The following is a 16,321-nucleotide window of genomic DNA, read 5'->3' on the forward strand; positions in this document are numbered from 1 at the left end:
GACCGGAAGGTTAGGTTTCATTGTGACAACTTAGGTGTAGTGCAAGCTATCAATGGTTTGACTGCCTCTTCTCCCCCGGTGATTCGTTTGTTGCAATGTTTGGTCCTTATGTGTCTCTCTCTTAATGCTTGGGTGGTGGCGGTGCATGTGGCAGGGTCTTCTAATGGTATCGCTGACGCACTTTCTCATTTACAGTGGGAGCGGTTTCGGCGGTTGGCCCCAGATGCGAGTCCAGACGGGTTGGTGTGTCCAGTGTCGCTGTGGGAGATCTTGGAGGTACAGTAGGGGATCTGTTGCGGGCATCTTTAAGTGAGAGCACCTGGAGGGCATATGATAAGGCCTGGAGCGCTTGGCAACGGTGGTGTCATGACCTGGGGGTCGAGGTGATGGGTGGGGAAATTCCGTTATTGCTCTTCATTGGTCATGTGAAGGAGCAGGGATGGTCGGCTGCGCAGGTGAATAGTTGCATGGCAGGGTTTGCATTTGGGTTCAAATTGCGTAATTCCCCAGATGTCACTAAGTCCTTTTTGGTGCGACAGGTGTTAAAAGGGTATAGGAGATTTCAGCGGGTACGTGACACTCGTCTGCCGGTGTCTTTTTCTCTGTTGCTTCAGTTGGGCGAGCAAGTTGCCTTGGTATGCCATTCGGATTCGGAAGTGAGGTTATTTAGATTAGCGTTTGCTATGGCCTTTTTCTGGGCGTTTCGGTTAGAGGAGTTAGTATGTAGTAGTGTGAGTCGTGAAGATGGTTTGAGCGGGGAGCATGTAGTTTTGTATGCCGACAGGGTGGTAATTTATCTTTGTTTTTCCAAAACGGATCAGGAGGGTAAAGGGCAGTATATAACATTGTTTGAGGTACCAGGATGTTTGTTGTGTCCAGTTCAGTGTTTGCGGGACTTCCGGATGGAGTCTGGGGTTAGTACCAGCCCGCTTCTCAAACATGCGGATGGATCCTTCTTGTCAAGGTTTCAATTTCTGGCAGTGTTTAAGAAGTAAATAAGGGGTTGGGTCAGCACAACCTGCCTGTAGGTGCAGATCGCAATGGCGAAATACATATACAAACGGAAAATGCAAATGTGATCGCACACTACATCCAGCACTCTGCCCTCCATGCTGGACGAGACATTGGTTTATATTTTGGCCAAAGCATAGTAAGCCACTCACCGCGTCAAGGCTGTCTCATGAGTGGTCCCTAACTCTTGTTCCTACCTGTTCATGGGCCATGACAGCCACATAAAATCCAGGGAATGCAGGTCAGCATGCAAGCCAAGTACACTTTGCTTGTAACCCCGTCCGGTGCCATTACAGCTTTCATCGGATCCAGGGATGCAAGTACCAACATGCATGCTGAACCCACCATATACTTCTCCTGGAGCCAAATGGCCAATGGTAGGCTCTATACAAGCAGACTCAGTTTTATACTGACTTTAAAACCAGCCTCAAGGACAGATTAACTGGTCAGGTGTGCAATGACTCCAAGGAGATCGCCACGCCTCCAATATATACTACAAAGAAAAAAATAAGGGGTTGGGTCAGCACAACCTGCCTGTAGGTGCAGATCGCAATGGCGAAATACATATACAAACGGAAAATGCAAATGTGATCGCACACTACATCCAGCACTCTGCCCTCCATGCTGGACGAGACATTGGTTATATTTTGGCCAAAGCATAGTAAGCCACTCACCGCGTCAAGGCTGTCTCATGAGTGGTCCCTAACTCTTGTTCCTACCTGTTCATGGGCCATGACAGCCACATAAAATCCAGGGAATGCAGGTCAGCATGCAAGCCAAGTACACTTTGCTTGTAACCCCGTCCGGTGCCATTACAGCTTTCATCGGATCCAGGGATGCAAGTACCAACATGCATGCTGAACCCACCATATACTTCTCCTGGAGCCAAATGGCCAATGGTAGGCTCTATACAAGCAGACTCAGTTTTATACTGACTTTAAAACCAGCCTCAAGGACAGATTAACTGGTCAGGTGTGCAATGACTCCAAGGAGATCGCCACGCCTCCAATATATACTACAAAGAAAAAAATAAGGGGTTGGGTCAGCACAACCTGCCTGTAGGTGCAGATCGCAATGGCGAAATACATATACAAACGGAAAATGCAAATGTGATCGCACACTACATCCAGCACTCTGCCCTCCATGCTGGACGAGACATTGGTTTATATTTTGGCCAAAGCATAGTAAGCCACTCACCGCGTCAAGGCTGTCTCATGAGTGGTCCCTAACTCTTGTTCCTACCTGTTCATGGGCCATGACAGCCACATAAAATCCAGGGAATGCAGGTCAGCATGCAAGCCAAGTACACTTTGCTTGTAACCCCGTCCGGTGCCATTACAGCTTTCATCGGATCCAGGGATGCAAGTACCAACATGCATGCTGAACCCACCATATACTTCTCCTGGAGCCAAATGGCCAATGGTAGGCTCTATACAAGCAGACTCAGTTTTATACTGACTTTAAAACCAGCCTCAAGGACAGATTAACTGGTCAGGTGTGCAATGACTCCAAGGAGATCGCCACGCCTCCAATATATACTACAAAGAAAAAAATAAGGGGTTGGGTCAGCACAACCTGCCTGTAGGTGCAGATCGCAATGGCGAAATACATATACAAACGGAAAATGCAAATGTGATCGCACACTACATCCAGCACTCTGCCCTCCATGCTGGACGAGACATTGGTTTATATTTTGGCCAAAGCATAGTAAGCCACTCACCGCGTCAAGGCTGTCTCATGAGTGGTCCCTAACTCTTGTTCCTACCTGTTCATGGGCCATGACAGCCACATAAAATCCAGGGAATGCAGGTCAGCATGCAAGCCAAGTACACTTTGCTTGTAACCCCGTCCGGTGCCATTACAGCTTTCATCGGATCCAGGGATGCAAGTACCAACATGCATGCTGAACCCACCATATACTTCTCCTGGAGCCAAATGGCCAATGGTAGGCTCTATACAAGCAGACTCAGTTTTATACTGACTTTAAAACCAGCCTCAAGGACAGATTAACTGGTCAGGTGTGCAATGACTCCAAGGAGATCGCCACGCCTCCAATATATACTACAAAGAAAAAAATAAGGGGTTGGGTCAGCACAACCTGCCTGTAGGTGCAGATCGCAATGGCGAAATACATATACAAACGGAAAATGCTAATGTGATCGCACACTACATCCAGCACTCTGCCCTCCATGCTGGACGAGACATTGGTTTATATTTTGGCCAAAGCATAGTAAGCCACTCACCGCGTCAAGGCTGTCTCATGAGTGGTCCCTAACTCTTGTTCCTACCTGTTCATGGGCCATGACAGCCACATAAAATCCAGGGAATGCAGGTCAGCATGCAAGCCAAGTACACTTTGCTTGTAACCCCGTCCGGTGCCATTACAGCTTTCATCGGATCCAGGGATGCAAGTACCAACATGCATGCTGAACCCACCATATACTTCTCCTGGAGCCAAATGGCCAATGGTAGGCTCTATACAAGCAGACTCAGTTTTATACTGACTTTAAAACCAGCCTCAAGGACAGATTAACTGGTCAGGTGTGCAATGACTCCAAGGAGATCGCCACGCCTCCAATATATACTACAAAGAAAAAAATAAGGGGTTGGGTCAGCACAACCTGCCTGTAGGTGCAGATCGCAATGGCGAAATACATATACAAACGGAAAATGCAAATGTGATCGCACACTACATCCAGCACTCTGCCCTCCATGCTGGACGAGACATTGGTTTATATTTTGGCCAAAGCATAGTAAGCCACTCACCGCGTCAAGGCTGTCTCATGAGTGGTCCCTAACTCTTGTTCCTACCTGTTCATGGGCCATGACAGCCACATAAAATCCAGGGAATGCAGGTCAGCATGCAAGCCAAGTACACTTTGCTTGAAACCCCGTCCGGTGCCATTACAGCTTTCATCGGATCCAGGGATGCAAGTACCAACATGCATGCTGAACCCACCATATACTTCTCCTGGAGCCAAATGGCCAATGGTAGGCTCTATACAAGCAGACTCAGTTTTATACTGACTTTAAAACCAGCCTCAAGGACAGATTAACTGGTCAGGTGTGCAATGACTCCAAGGAGATCGCCACGCCTCCAATATATACTACAAAGAAAAAAATAAGGGGTTGGGTCAGCACAACCTGCCTGTAGGTGCAGATCGCAATGGCGAAATACATATACAAACGGAAAATGCAAATGTGATCGCACACTACATCCAGCACTCTGCCCTCCATGCTGGACGAGACATTGGTTTATATTTTGGCCAAAGCATAGTAAGCCACTCACCGCGTCAAGGCTGTCTCATGAGTGGTCCCTAACTCTTGTTCCTACCTGTTCATGGGCCATGACAGCCACATAAAATCCAGGGAATGCAGGTCAGCATGCAAGCCAAGTACAAGCAAAGTGTACTTGGCTTGCATGCTGACCTGCATTCCCTGGATTTTATGTGGCTGTCATGGCCCATGAACAGGTAGGAACAAGAGTTAGGGACCACTCATGAGACAGCCTTGACGCGGTGAGTGGCTTACTATGCTTTGGCCAAAATATAAACCAATGTCTCGTCCAGCATGGAGGGCAGAGTGCTGGATGTAGTGTGCGATCACATTTGCATTTTCCGTTTGTATATGTATTTCGCCATTGCGATCTGCACCTACAGGCAGGTTGTGCTGACCCAACCCCTTATTTTTTTCTTTGTAGTATATATTGGAGGCGTGGCGATCTCCTTGGAGTCATTGCACACCTGACCAGTTAATCTGTCCTTGAGGCTGGTTTTAAAGTCAGTATAAAACTGAGTCTGCTTGTATAGAGCCTACCATTGGCCATTTGGCTCCAGGAGAAGTATATGGTGGGTTCAGCATGCATGTTGGTACTTGCATCCCTGGATCCGATGAAAGCTGTAATGGCACCGGACGGGGTTACAAGCAAAGTGTACTTGGCTTGCATGCTGACCTGCATTCCCTGGATTTTATGTGGCTGTCATGGCCCATGAACAGGTAGGAACAAGAGTTAGGGACCACTCATGAGACAGCCTTGACGCGGTGAGTGGCTTACTATGCTTTGGCCAAAATATAAACCAATGTCTCGTCCAGCATGGAGGGCAGAGTGCTGGATGTAGTGTGCGATCACATTTGCGTTTTCCGTTTGTATATGTATTTCGCCATTGCGATCTGCACCTACAGGCAGGTTGTGCTGGCCCAACCCCTTATTTTTTTCTTTGTAGTATATATTGGAGGCGTGGCGATCTCCTTGGAGTCATTGCACACCTGACCAGTTAATCTGTCCTTGAGGCTGGTTTTAAAGTCAGTATAAAACTGAGTCTGCTTGTATAGAGCCTACCATTGGCCATTTGGCTCCAGGAGAAGTATATGGTGGGTTCAGCATGCATGTTGGTACTTGCATCCCTGGATCCGATGAAAGCTGTAATGGCACCGGACGGGGTTACAAGCAAAGTGTACTTGGCTTGCATGCTGACCTGCATTCCCTGGATTTTATGTGGCTGTCATGGCCCATGAACAGGTAGGAACAAGAGTTAGGGACCACTCATGAGACAGCCTTGACGCGGTGAGTGGCTTACTATGCTTTGGCCAAAATATAAACCAATGTCTCATCCAGCATGGAGGGCAGAGTGCTGGATGTAGTGTGCGATCACATTTGCATTTTCCGTTTGTATATGTATTTCGCCATTGCGATCTGCACCTACAGGCAGGTTGTGCTGACCCAACCCCTTATTTTTTTCTTTGTAGTATATATTGGAGGCGTGGCGATCTCCTTGGAGTCATTGCACACCTGACCAGTTAATCTGTCCTTGAGGCTGGTTTTAAAGTCAGTATAAAACTGAGTCTGCTTGTATAGAGCCTACCATTGGCCATTTGGCTCCAGGAGAAGTATATGGTGGGTTCAGCATGCATGTTGGTACTTGCATCCCTGGATCCGATGAAAGCTGTAATGGCACCGGACGGGGTTACAAGCAAAGTGTACTTGGCTTGCATGCTGACCTGCATTCCCTGGATTTTATGTGGCTGTCATGGCCCATGAACAGGTAGGAACAAGAGTTAGGGACCACTCATGAGACAGCCTTGACGCGGTGAGTGGCTTACTATGCTTTGGCCAAAATATAAACCAATGTCTCGTCCAGCATGGAGGGCAGAGTGCTGGATGTAGTGTGCGATCACATTTGCATTTTCCGTTTGTATATGTATTTCGCCATTGCGATCTGCACCTACAGGCAGGTTGTGCTGACCCAACCCCTTATTTTTTTCTTTGTAGTATATATTGGAGGCGTGGCGATCTCCTTGGAGTCATTGCACACCTGACCAGTTAATCTGTCCTTGAGGCTGGTTTTAAAGTCAGTATAAAACTGAGTCTGCTTGTATAGAGCCTACCATTGGCCATTTGGCTCCAGGAGAAGTATATGGTGGGTTCAGCATGCATGTTGGTACTTGCATCCCTGGATCCGATGAAAGCTGTAATGGCACCGGACGGGGTTACAAGCAAAGTGTACTTGGCTTGCATGCTGACCTGCATTCCCTGGATTTTATGTGGCTGTCATGGCCCATGAACAGGTAGGAACAAGAGTTAGGGACCACTCATGAGACAGCCTTGACGCGGTGAGTGGCTTACTATGCTTTGGCCAAAATATAAACCAATGTCTCGTCCAGCATGGAGGGCAGAGTGCTGGATGTAGTGTGCGATCACATTTGCATTTTCCGTTTGTATATGTATTTCGCCATTGCGATCTGCACCTACAGGCAGGTTGTGCTGACCCAACCCCTTATTTTTTTCTTTGTAGTATATATTGGAGGCGTGGCGATCTCCTTGGAGTCATTGCACACCTGACCAGTTAATCTGTCCTTGAGGCTGGTTTTAAAGTCAGTATAAAACTGAGTCTGCTTGTATAGAGCCTACCATTGGCCATTTGGCTCCAGGAGAAGTATATGGTGGGTTCAGCATGCATGTTGGTACTTGCATCCCTGGATCCGATGAAAGCTGTAATGGCACCGGACGGGGTTACAAGCAAAGTGTACTTGGCTTGCATGCTGACCTGCATTCCCTGGATTTTATGTGGCTGTCATGGCCCATGAACAGGTAGGAACAAGAGTTAGGGACCACTCATGAGACAGCCTTGACGCGGTGAGTGGCTTACTATGCTTTGGCCAAAATATAAACCAATGTCTCGTCCAGCATGGAGGGCAGAGTGCTGGATGTAGTGTGCGATCACATTTGCATTTTCCGTTTGTATATGTATTTCGCCATTGCGATCTGCACCTACAGGCAGGTTGTGCTGACCCAACCCCTTATTTTTTTCTTTGTAGTATATATTGGAGGCGTGGCGATCTCCTTGGAGTCATTGCACACCTGACCAGTTAATCTGTCCTTGAGGCTGGTTTTAAAGTCAGTATAAAACTGAGTCTGCTTGTATAGAGCCTACCATTGGCCATTTGGCTCCAGGAGAAGTATATGGTGGGTTCAGCATGCATGTTGGTACTTGCATCCCTGGATCCGATGAAAGCTGTAATGGCACCGGACGGGGTTACAAGCAAAGTGTACTTGGCTTGCATGCTGACCTGCATTCCCTGGATTTTATGTGGCTGTCATGGCCCATGAACAGGTAGGAACAAGAGTTAGGGACCACTCATGAGACAGCCTTGACGCGGTGAGTGGCTTACTATGCTTTGGCCAAAATATAAACCAATGTCTCATCCAGCATGGAGGGCAGAGTGCTGGATGTAGTGTGCGATCACATTTGCATTTTCCGTTTGTATATGTATTTCGCCATTGCGATCTGCACCTACAGGCAGGTTGTGCTGACCCAACCCCTTATTTTTTTCTTTGTAGTATATATTGGAGGCGTGGCGATCTCCTTGGAGTCATTGCACACCTGACCAGTTAATCTGTCCTTGAGGCTGGTTTTAAAGTCAGTATAAAACTGAGTCTGCTTGTATAGAGCCTACCATTGGCCATTTGGCTCCAGGAGAAGTATATGGTGGGTTCAGCATGCATGTTGGTACTTGCATCCCTGGATCCGATGAAAGCTGTAATGGCACCGGACGGGGTTACAAGCAAAGTGTACTTGGCTTGCATGCTGACCTGCATTCCCTGGATTTTATGTGGCTGTCATGGCCCATGAACAGGTAGGAACAAGAGTTAGGGACCACTCATGAGACAGCCTTGACGCGGTGAGTGGCTTACTATGCTTTGGCCAAAATATAAACCAATGTCTCGTCCAGCATGGAGGGCAGAGTGCTGGATGTAGTGTGCGATCACATTTGCATTTTCCGTTTGTATATGTATTTCGCCATTGCGATCTGCACCTACAGGCAGGTTGTGCTGACCCAACCCCTTATTTTTTTCTTTGTAGTATATATTGGAGGCGTGGCGATCTCCTTGGAGTCATTGCACACCTGACCAGTTAATCTGTCCTTGAGGCTGGTTTTAAAGTCAGTATAAAACTGAGTCTGCTTGTATAGAGCCTACCATTGGCCATTTGGCTCCAGGAGAAGTATATGGTGGGTTCAGCATGCATGTTGGTACTTGCATCCCTGGATCCGATGAAAGCTGTAATGGCACCGGACGGGGTTACAAGCAAAGTGTACTTGGCTTGCATGCTGACCTGCATTCCCTGGATTTTATGTGGCTGTCATGGCCCATGAACAGGTAGGAACAAGAGTTAGGGACCACTCATGAGACAGCCTTGACGCGGTGAGTGGCTTACTATGCTTTGGCCAAAATATAAACCAATGTCTCATCCAGCATGGAGGGCAGAGTGCTGGATGTAGTGTGCGATCACATTTGCATTTTCCGTTTGTATATGTATTTCGCCATTGCGATCTGCACCTACAGGCAGGTTGTGCTGACCCAACCCCTTATTTTTTTCTTTGTAGTATATATTGGAGGCGTGGCGATCTCCTTGGAGTCATTGCACACCTGACCAGTTAATCTGTCCTTGAGGCTGGTTTTAAAGTCAGTATAAAACTGAGTCTGCTTGTATAGAGCCTACCATTGGCCATTTGGCTCCAGGAGAAGTATATGGTGGGTTCAGCATGCATGTTGGTACTTGCATCCCTGGATCCGATGAAAGCTGTAATGGCACCGGACGGGGTTACAAGCAAAGTGTACTTGGCTTGCATGCTGACCTGCATTCCCTGGATTTTATGTGGCTGTCATGGCCCATGAACAGGTAGGAACAAGAGTTAGGGACCACTCATGAGACAGCCTTGACGCGGTGAGTGGCTTACTATGCTTTGGCCAAAATATAAACCAATGTCTCATCCAGCATGGAGGGCAGAGTGCTGGATGTAGTGTGCGATCACATTTGCATTTTCCGTTTGTATATGTATTTCGCCATTGCGATCTGCACCTACAGGCAGGTTGTGCTGACCCAACCCCTTATTTTTTTCTTTGTAGTATATATTGGAGGCGTGGCGATCTCCTTGGAGTCATTGCACACCTGACCAGTTAATCTGTCCTTGAGGCTGGTTTTAAAGTCAGTATAAAACTGAGTCTGCTTGTATAGAGCCTACCATTGGCCATTTGGCTCCAGGAGAAGTATATGGTGGGTTCAGCATGCATGTTGGTACTTGCATCCCTGGATCCGATGAAAGCTGTAATGGCACCGGACGGGGTTACAAGCAAAGTGTACTTGGCTTGCATGCTGACCTGCATTCCCTGGATTTTATGTGGCTGTCATGGCCCATGAACAGGTAGGAACAAGAGTTAGGGACCACTCATGAGACAGCCTTGACGCGGTGAGTGGCTTACTATGCTTTGGCCAAAATATAAACCAATGTCTCGTCCAGCATGGAGGGCAGAGTGCTGGATGTAGTGTGCGATCACATTTGCATTTTCCGTTTGTATATGTATTTCGCCATTGCGATCTGCACCTACAGGCAGGTTGTGCTGACCCAACCCCTTATTTTTTTCTTTGTAGTATATATTGGAGGCGTGGCGATCTCCTTGGAGTCATTGCACACCTGACCAGTTAATCTGTCCTTGAGGCTGGTTTTAAAGTCAGTATAAAACTGAGTCTGCTTGTATAGAGCCTACCATTGGCCATTTGGCTCCAGGAGAAGTATATGGTGGGTTCAGCATGCATGTTGGTACTTGCATCCCTGGATCCGATGAAAGCTGTAATGGCACCGGACGGGGTTACAAGCAAAGTGTACTTGGCTTGCATGCTGACCTGCATTCCCTGGATTTTATGTGGCTGTCATGGCCCATGAACAGGTAGGAACAAGAGTTAGGGACCACTCATGAGACAGCCTTGACGCGGTGAGTGGCTTACTATGCTTTGGCCAAAATATAAACCAATGTCTCGTCCAGCATGGAGGGCAGAGTGCTGGATGTAGTGTGCGATCACATTTGCATTTTCCGTTTGTATATGTATTTCGCCATTGCGATCTGCACCTACAGGCAGGTTGTGCTGACCCAACCCCTTATTTTTTTCTTTGTAGTATATATTGGAGGCGTGGCGATCTCCTTGGAGTCATTGCACACCTGACCAGTTAATCTGTCCTTGAGGCTGGTTTTAAAGTCAGTATAAAACTGAGTCTGCTTGTATAGAGCCTACCATTGGCCATTTGGCTCCAGGAGAAGTATATGGTGGGTTCAGCATGCATGTTGGTACTTGCATCCCTGGATCCGATGAAAGCTGTAATGGCACCGGACGGGGTTACAAGCAAAGTGTACTTGGCTTGCATGCTGACCTGCATTCCCTGGATTTTATGTGGCTGTCATGGCCCATGAACAGGTAGGAACAAGAGTTAGGGACCACTCATGAGACAGCCTTGACGCGGTGAGTGGCTTACTATGCTTTGGCCAAAATATAAACCAATGTCTCGTCCAGCATGGAGGGCAGAGTGCTGGATGTAGTGTGCGATCACATTTGCATTTTCCGTTTGTATAAGTGTTTAAGAAGTGTTTGCGTCGCCTGGGAATGGACTCTGGTAAATTCACGGGTCATTCCTTCAGGAATGGGGCTGCCACAGAGGCCGCGCGGCTGGTCGTCCGGGATGAGATGGTTAAGCGCATTGGGAGGTGGGAATCAGAGCGTTTTTGTTTGTATGTGTGGTTAGGATCGGTTTGAGGGTGTGTGAATCTTTCTAATCATTGTTTTACTTTTGTTGTCTTGCAGGTGCCGCCCCGTTGTTAGTGTGGATTTTGGGACATTCATTCATTTTCTGGGGGGCCTTGCGGGCGGATGTTCGGCGCAATGGGCGTCAGTTAGGGTTTGACCGTGAGGTGGCTGTGGTGCGGTGGATTGGGCATCGAGGTATGTTGTGGGGTAGTGTTCTGCAGGAGGTGCATCGGCATGCCAGATTGGATAGGGCTCTGGACGTGCTAGTGTTGCACGTGGGGGGCAATGACCTTGGTGTTCGTCCTTGCAGGAGTTGATAAGGGACATTCGGTTCGATTTTTTACGTTTGTGGTCCCTTTTCCCGTCCATGGTCACTGTGTGGTCGGACATTGTGCCAAGAAAATCCTGGAGGGAGGCTAGATCTGTCGACAGGTTGAATAGGGCCAGGATTAAGTTAAATCGAGTGATTGGGCGATTTTGTGCCAGGCATGGGGCAGTGTCGGTGTGGCACCCTGAGTTGGAATCAGGGACCGGAGGTTTCTGGAAAGATGATGGGGTCCACCTTAATGCTGTGGGCATTGATCTGTGGTCGCTGGATTTACAAGGAGGAGTGGAGAGAGCTCTCTGTGTGTCGCGGAACGCGCGGGCTTAAGGTTAGAGTCAAGCTGCGCGTTGTTGGCGGGGGGAGGTCATAGAAGCTGGGGCTACTGGATGGTACAGGTGAATGAGAGGGCCTCAATGGTGGGGCTGGACTCTCAGAGTTGGGGCACCTGGTTGGCTTAGTGTGGCGTCCATCAGTGGGTGTCCCCGAGCTTGTGGTACGCGGCTGGGGGCAAGATGGAATTGCCGTGGTGGTTTTTGGTCGGTTAAGGTGCATTACGTGGCTTCTACGACCTCCCTCGTCAGTTCTAAGTCAGAAGGGTTATGTTATTATCATTGTAATTATTTATGTTGTTTATGTTATTTATATTATTTAATAAAAACGGCTGCTGTGGCCGATTTAATCCGAACAGTGGCTGTGCGTTTTTATTGGGGATGGTGAAAGGGTCGGATGGGTTAGTTAACGGGTGGTTGGGTGCCCGAGCTTAGCCAATAACCCTACTCAAGTGAGGCCGGACGGAGCCGCAGGATCAGTGGAGGCCGGCATGAGGGGTTTGGGTGGAGCGAGGGCTGGGCTAGGATAGGGTTAAGCTGGATGTGAGGCGGTGTCACGGGTGTATGTGAGCAACAATAGTAATACACAGTACAGAGCTACTGACTGGACCCAGAACTAGGGAGGATAAAGGGTGACCCCTGTCCGACCCTCAACCCTCTCCCTATTCTGCTAAAGCACATGCCCGGATCCAAATGGCGGAACGAGGCATGCCCACGTGCCTAAGACTAATGACCCCTGTAACCCCTACAATAGTGGAAGGGGCACGGCCACCAGTGCCCTACTCAGTATATGGAGGGAACCGTGGCCACCTCAGATCCAGTCAGAAAATAAACAGGAACACAACAATGTCTGCACACTTAGCTGAAGATGTTGCAGCCGCAGAGAAGACGGATCCAAGGACAGGCTGGCAATATCCGGAGTGCTAGCTGCAGCAGAACACAGGTCCAGTGAACTGATAGCTACAAGTGAAGAAACTAAAGCCAGAGCTACAACTGAAGTGAGAACTATAATCCACATCCTATCATAGGAGGAGGGGTGATATAAAGAGAGGGAAATCAAACACATGAAGGACAGCTGTGGTGAAAGAAACCAAAAGTAAACAGAGTAGTGAGAACTCCTCCCAGCTCTAGTAGTGACATCATCACAGGGGTGGAGAAACAGAGCTGTGAGAACGTCCCAAAGCTCTGGTAGTGACAGTACCCCCCCCCCCCTCTACGGGTGGTCTCCGGACACCCAGGACCCACCTTCTCAGGATGAGCCCTATGAAATACCCTGATGAGGCGAGTGGCTTTAATTTCCGACACCGGAACCCACATCCTCTCCTCAGGACCATAACCCTTCCAATGAACGAGGTACTGAAGAGAACCGCGGACCATGCGAGAGTCCACAATTCTGGAAACCTCAAACTCCAGATTGCCATCAACCAAAATCGGAGGAGGAGGCAAAGAGGAGGGCACCGTGGGCTGGACATATGGTTTTAAGAGAGATCTGTGAAATACATTATGTATCTTCCAAACCCGTGGAAGATCAAGACGGAAGGCAACAGGATTGATGACTGACAAGATTTTATAAGGCCCAATAAACTTGGGACCCAATTTCCAGGAGGGAACCTTCAACTTAATGTTTCTAGTAGACAACCACACCAGATCACCCACATTCAGGTCCGGACCAGGCACACGTCTCTTATCAGCCACACGCTTATACCTCTCACTCATCTTTTTAAGATTACTCTGAATCTTTTGCCAAATGGTAGACAAAGACGAGGAAAATCTCTCCTCCTCAGGTAAACCAGAAAGAGCCCCTCCCGAGAATGTCCCAAACTGCGGATGGAACCCATATGCACCAAAGAATGGTGACTTATCAGAAGATTCCTGACGACGGTTGTTCAGAGCAAACTCAGCAAGAGGGAGAAATGAACACCAATCCTCCTGGTTCTCTGCCACAAAACAGCGCAAATATGTCTCCAGATTCTGATCGAGGCGCTCAGTCTGACCATTCGACTGCGGATGAAAAGCAGAAGAGAAGGACAGCCGAACCCCCAGGCGAGAACAGAAAGCCTTCCAGAACCTGGACACAAACTGCGTGCCTCTATCGGAAACAATATCAGAGGGAATGCCGTGCAATTTAACAATATGGTCGACAAAAGCTTGCGCCAACGTTTTAGCATTGGGTAAACCAGGGAAAGGTACGAAATGAGCCATCTTGCTAAAACGGTCCACCACCACCAGGATCACCGACTTCCCCGAGGAACGAGGAAGATCCGTGATAAAGTCCATGGACAGGTGTGTCCAAGGACGGGAAGGAATGGGTAACGGGAGAAGGGAACCTGAAGGCCGTGAACGAGGGACCTTAGCACGAGCGCACATCTCACAAGCAGCCACAAAACCCTCCACCGACTTACGAAGAGCCGTCCACCAAAATCTCCGAGCAATGAGATCCACCGTGGCTCTACTCCCGGGGTGACCAGCAAGAACCGTATCATGATGCTCCTTAAAGAGTTTGTGACGTAGCTCAGGAGGCACGAACAACTTCCCAGAAGGACAACGGGCAGGTGTCTCAGTCTGGGCAGCCTGGACCTCGGCCTCCAAATCGGAATATAGAGCAGAAACAACTACCCCCTCCGCCAAAATGGGACCCGGGTCCTCAGAGTTTCCTCCTCCCGGAAAACAGCGAGAGAGAGCATCAGCCTTCACATTTTTTATCCCAGGTCGGAATGTAACAACAAAATTGAATCTGGAGAAGAACAGAGACCATCTGGCCTGTCTCGGATTCATACGCCTGGCCGACTCCAAGTATGCCAGATTCTTATGGTCGGTAAAAACGGTGATAGGGTGCCTGGCCCCCTCCAACCAATGGCGCCATTCCTCGAAAGCCAACTTGATGGCCAACAACTCCCTATCTCCCACATCATAGTTTCTCTCTGCCGGGGAGAGTTTTTTAGAGAAAAAGGCACAGGGTCGCCACTTGGCAGGGGAAGGGCCCTGGGACAAAACCGCACCCACACCCACCTCGGAAGCATCCACCTCAACAATAAAGGGTAAGGAAACATCGGGATGCACCAAGACGGGAGCAGACGCAAAATTCTCTTTAATCTTAGAAAAGGCTGCAAGCGCCTCCTCCGACCAAGAGGAAAAATCCGCCCCCTTTTTTGTCATGTCAGTGAGGGGTTTGACAACAGAGGAATAATTCAAAATGAACTTTCTGTAATAGTTCGCAAAACCCAGAAAGCGCATCAATGCCTTCTGATTCTCAGGAAGCTCCCACTCAAGTACAGCACGGACCTTCTCGGGATCCATGCGAAAACCAGAAGCAGAGAGGAGAAAACCCAGAAATTGAATCTCCGATACCATAAAAAGACATTTCTCCAGCTTGGCGTACAATTTATTTTCCCGCAGAATCTGCAGAACCTGAAAAAGATGATCCTGATGGGTCTGAACATCAGGGGAAAAAATCAAAATATCATCAAGATACACCAATACAAATTTCCCCATTAAATGATAGAAAATACTATTAACAAAATGCTGAAAGACGGCCGGAGCATTCATCAGGCGGAAAGGCATAACGAGATTCTCGAAATGCCCGTCAGGGGTATTAAAGGCCGTTTTCCATTCATCCCCCTCTCTGACCCTGACCAGGTTGTACGCGCCTCTCAAATCCAATTTGGAAAACACCTTGGCCCCAACAATTTGATTGAAGAGGTCCGGGATCAGAGGAAGGGGATAGGGATCGCGAATCGTGATACGGTTCAGCTCCCTAAAATCTAGGCAAGGTCTCAGAGAGCCATCTTTCTTTTTAACAAAAAAAAAAACCCGCGGCCAGTGGCGTATCCAAGCTATGGCAGCCATGGCTAGTGCCATAGGCGCCAAGCGGGGGGGGCGACCAGGGCCGATCCTACACGGGGTGCAGTGGGTGCCCGGGCCCCGCACCCCAGCGCTGCGGCCCTGGTGACAAGTGGGGGGCGGCCGCGGCAGGCGGCAGGGCAGAGCAGGAGATGAGCGCCTCCATTGCGGAAGCGCTCATCTCCATAGTCATCTGTATTGCCGTCCTCAGGACGGCAATACAGATGCCTGTCTGTGCTGCGGCAGAGGAGGGAGAGGTGTGTCCCCTCCTGTTCCTCTGATAGGCTGCCGGCTTAGTGCTGGCAGCCTATCAGAGGCCGGTGATGGCGCGATGACGTCATCGCGTCGCCTGAGCCGTATAGCGAGGGACACACAGACGGAAGAGGTGGCCTGCATCGCATCGCATTGCTGGAGGTAAGTATAAGTGTATTATTTTTTTTTATTTTTTTATATAGGTACAATACTGGTCTGGCACATGATAAGGGGGGCTACTGGGCTGGCACATAAGGGGGGCTACTGGGCTGGCACATAAGGGGGGACTACTGGGCTGGGCTGGCACATGATAAGGGGGGCTACTGGGCTGGCACATGATAAGGGGGGACTACTGGGCTGGCACATGATAAGGGGGGACTACTGGGCTGGCACATGATAAGGGGGGACTACTGGGCTGGCACATGATAAGGGGGGCTACTGGCACATGATATGGGGGGCTACTGGCACATGATATGGGGGCACTCTGG

Source organism: Bufo bufo, chromosome 4 (assembly GCF_905171765.1).
Source record: "Bufo bufo chromosome 4, aBufBuf1.1, whole genome shotgun sequence".
Taxonomy (NCBI): domain Eukaryota; kingdom Metazoa; phylum Chordata; class Amphibia; order Anura; family Bufonidae; genus Bufo; species Bufo bufo.